The sequence below is a fragment of the Dermacentor andersoni genome, chromosome 5 (genome assembly GCF_023375885.2).
Source record: "Dermacentor andersoni chromosome 5, qqDerAnde1_hic_scaffold, whole genome shotgun sequence".
Taxonomy (NCBI): Eukaryota; Metazoa; Arthropoda; class Arachnida; order Ixodida; family Ixodidae; genus Dermacentor; species Dermacentor andersoni.
In genome coordinates, this window is record NC_092818.1 from 67,895,740 (window position 1) to 67,900,372 (window position 4,633).

The following is a 4,633-nucleotide window of genomic DNA, read 5'->3' on the forward strand; positions in this document are numbered from 1 at the left end:
CCAGGTTTCCGTTGAGCCAATTACATCAAAGGTAAAATTATGCTGTGCCAAAAAGGAACGCAATGTATCTTTGTTTCTTCGAAAACTTCGAATGTTACAGTGAAGTATCGATATACCCTGGGTTTTGTGGAATTCCCGTTCAACATCACTGATTGAGAACGCCATGATTGGTGTGGCAAACAAGACTTAGCTCTAGAGGCTCTAAACTACCTTTTTCAGGTCGTCTTCAGAAATGATGTGCAATACACGAGAATTCTCGGTTTTCCGCATTAGAATTTTGGCCTCCGATACCCATAGATACTTCCAATTTTTCTCTCTTCTCGCTTGGCGAGCTTTTGCAAGAAGAATCTTATTCTCTTGGCAGAGGTGTTCATTAATGAATATGGGCTCATTCTTTTGGAAGCCAAGGGCGGATGTAGACAATCTCTCTTTCTTGGCATTCTTTATCATTTTGTCTCGGACTGCAATGGAGGTAAACCTTGCCAAAATATTCTGTTGTTTTGTTTTTGGTCGGAACTCGATGCACTACATCGATATCTTCGGTACGAAGTTCCATCTTCAAGCAAGTCGCTATGTTTTGCATCATGTCTGGCAGCGATTCGTCTGCCGACAATGGAACATTTCTTATTTCCAAGTTGTTCCGACGACTGTATTGCTTGAGCTCGATTATTTCCTGTCGCATTTCTCTCACTTCCCCCTGCAACTGGCGCACATCGCCAATAATGCTAGCCTGCTGGTGTTTCACTTCTGATAGCTCGCGGTGCACGTTGTGTAGGTCAGTCCTTAGTTGCTCAAATGTCCTATTGATGACATCCATGGATGTCTTGATGTCCTGCATGTCCCTCTGGGACTGTTTGTTGTCTGCTACTAAGCTTTTTATGTCAACTCTGATGCTTGTTGTGATACTTTCCAGCTTTGAGGTTATGTCAACCAAGACTTTAGCTAGTTCTTTAGTGGTACCCGGCGGTTTGTCCGCAAGAACCTGTCCTAATGATTTCAGCGGATTTTCACCCATTACAATTTTCCTACAACAGAGCCACAATGCAACAATGCAGAGCGATCCAGCAGCTATAATTTGAACTCGAGATGAACGTTTGAACGCTTACATACCTGAAAAGATGCAAGGTCCGGGTTTAGTACATGGCAGGTGCTACTTGCTGCCTGGATCGCTCTGAAGTGATGCTGGCTCCATCCAGACAGGGCTCTTATAGCAAAGCCAAGGTGCGTTGTTTGCCAGAATAGCCGCTGCGCGCACCAGCTGCTGTGGTGACAGCGCGATCAGCCACTTCTTTTTTAGGAAGTGTAAAAACTCTAAGTATCCCATCACTTGAAAACCAAGTTTATTTTTTGTGTTGTCGCCATATGTACAATACCTGATAATTTCATTCTGTTAGCAGAAATTTAGCAGAAATTTACGTGAGAAGTACCTCGTCCTGTTTCTGAAAATTTCACTCAAGAAACGACCTTGAAAGCAGAGCAGCTTTTTGCAAAGGAGAATAAATTTAAAAATAGCGGAACATGCAGCTTTTAGGAGGGTAGTGATTAGTCAAAGGCCCTTGCTCCATAAGTTGGCCCCCGTTCAACATGACACTGCTCGGTGACACTCACTTCAAGTTGTCTTTTTTGTTTTTTTCAACTTTAGAGTTGTCAAGCACCCTTGTCTGCGCTTGTGAATTGCTCCGCTTAGTTTCTTGCTGGACGTGCTTCGTTGTATAACTCCAATATCCAGCTTCAGCTCATTGAGCACTCTCTTGATGCCGCATGCCGACAGTGAAAACAAGTGTTGGTTCGTTTAAAATGATGACAAAACTGCATTACTTGAATGATTACATGCTGGAAAAACAAGTGTTGGTTCGTTTAACATGATAACAAAGAATTTCACTTATATAGTTTGTTATTCGGGTTCCTCGCTGGATGAGACCTATGCTGTCTGTGCTTCAGAGCTCTTCTGTTTCTCCCGCTCCACTCATCGACAGGTCTGACCCTTGCATCATTGAATGTGCTGCGATCAACTGAGCGTGCGAGATCGGCGGGTTGCCTTTCAAGGAAGTTTGTTGGAGGCACATAACATAAACATAGGGAACGGTGTCGGTAGACAGCTTCCTTGTCATATTGTACACGGAGTGCCTGTGCTTATACTGGCACACCCTCGTTGAGCTCTAGCACAGATCATGCTCCAATGCTGCTGCAGTGTCTACTATTCTCAGGAATGCAAGCTCCATCTTTGGGCACCTCATCCACATTAATGCATTCAGTGATTGATTTGCATTCTGCATATGCATCCTCAAACATTGTGCATGGAGATCTAGCTTACTTTGCTGTTTGCATAGATGCACTAGCCTTGTTGCAATGCCTCTACTCAACTTGAACCTCTGTAATAAGAAGAAATGCCTGACCAACAATGGAATCGAACCTCTGCCTTTGAGCACAGCAGCCAAATGCTCCAATCACTAAGCTATGTTCGGACGGAGACTCCTAATGTGCCGAAGCCCACTAGCCCTTTGAGATGTGTGGCGAGTGTGTCATGCGGTAGTTTCTCGGGAGCTCGTGCTTTGAGGCACTGTCTTTAGGATTGGCTCAAATTCGCTTGTACTTTCCTCGTACCAGCTATCGTTATATAGAAACTGTATGACATTGTACGACCTTCAAGATCAACCTTGGTTGACCATGCTGTAACATTTATTTGCTGCAGTACTAATGCCGTCAGTGTTTTAACATAAACTGCGTTTCACATGTCTCTTCATTTCCTTGACAGAGGCTCTTGCTTGAGGCGATCAAAACATCTCCCAGCTTTGTTTAGCAGTCTTCTTTTTATTGTTTTGCTTGATACACTAGGTTCAGCAGAGTCGCAAAAAGAAGAGGGTGCATCTGCCTATACTGAGCTTTTAAAGGTAGCTGTTTTTTGTGAAATGGAGCACTTTTTTTAATGTCAATGGCTCATCACTGTTCTGAGCAACATGCACCTTGGTCTCACCGAGAGCCTACCTGCACCAAAGGTTGTGCACTGAAGAACATCAGAAGAAACTGCAGATTTCGTTGAGGCAGGCTCATTGATTCCTTTGAGAATCCTTGCTGCCTGCTCATGATGAATAATGTGTTTCATGAAATCGAAGGACTACATTCGTTTGCAGAATTTGAACACGGCACAACATCAAGCAGTATGTGGCGAGACTTGTAACAATGGCTTTTAACCTTCTGATGTGCCCACACAGGCGATACATATAAGCCAAAGGGTACACTGGCAGTAAAGCCTGCTATTCAAGCAGGCTTCACAGCTAATCTTGCTCATTTAGCTGGCTGTCAGCAAATCTTTTCCGTAGAAGCTTAATTGTGTCTTTAACATCCTTTTATATTTCTTGGAACTCTAAAACAGCCAATGCAGCTGACTGAGTAACAAGTGACCTGCAGTAATTAAATTTGTCAGTGTTATTGTGAATGGCATTATCGAAGTTAATTCAGAGTACCTTTATGCAGCAAATAAAGATTCTTGCCTCTGCAACCGAGGGTTTCTCGTTTTCTTTTTGAAGTATCCACCGAAGCTGCAATAAGCATGATGCGGATAACGCAGAAAGGAGGTAACACAAAGCGTCACCATAAAAGTTTTGTTTAAGGTTCATTTAAATAGTTCGTAATGTTGCATGCATGTGTCCCATTATCCGCGTTTTGTCCTCTTTGCACACTCGAAAAGCGCGAACAGAAAAGTGCAAGACTTGCCCAGCATTCTACTTGCACTTTCCCACGGCTAAGAGAGAGCGACTATCCAAATAAGCAGCTGCATACATTGACTCTCTCTAGTTATTATTGTTATTATAAACACTGCATCTTCATTTCCTGGACCTCACGCGCTCGCAGCGACCACGACCGTGTCAGCGACCAACAATTCCAACTCGTGCTGAAGCGTACCTGGCGTCAACACAGCAAATGCTACGAACGCGACATAAGTAACATACCAACAAGCCCGCTCATCACGCTTTCTAGTAGCACAGTCAAGCGTACCGATTGAGACAGCACAGCTAATGATGTAAAAGTTTACTCACATTTCGCTTTCTGCAGGCTGGGGCGCTCCACCGACGCTCGGTAGCTCGATCAGCAGTGCTCATCCTAGGACGTCGCCATTTGCCAGGGCGAGGTTGCGGTGCCGTAAGTGTCGTAGCTTCCAACAGGCGTTAATTTCAGCAATGGGCGTCGCGTACAGTATTTTTGTGATTTACGAAATCTTGTTTAACAATACATACGCCACAGTACACTTAGCTTTTAGCTGACTTTCTTCAAAGCAGCGGAAGTCACGTGACCTGCTTTGGCCTATAGTGCCACGCCCCATTGTAGCTGCTAGCGGATGAAAATACGCTGCCGGGAAGCGTGAGAAGCGGTCAGAAACCTTTGAATGGTATCGCGCTCCACTCTTAAAGGCGAAGCTTAAGAGGCAGCTTTAGCTCGGGCCCAACTCCGGCGCGGGCTATTCAAATACATATAAAACGCAATAATGTTTTAACGCGACAGCGTTAAGGAGCTCATGTCGCAGAAAAGTCGGTGTCGTCGGTGTCGGCGGCGTTGGCCGTGAGCGATAAATCGCGGGAGGCACTTCATGAATAAAAAACAACTTTCAAGATGGGCTGGGTGAGAATCGAACCAG

At 44.6% G+C, this 4,633-nt stretch overlaps 1 pseudogene; it reads right to left on the minus strand.

Moving 5' to 3' along the window:
• Positions 1 to 201: 201 nt before the first annotated feature.
• On the minus strand, positions 202 to 838 carry LOC126531962 (uncharacterized; annotated as a pseudogene).
• Positions 839 to 4,633: the final 3,795 nt, after the last annotated feature.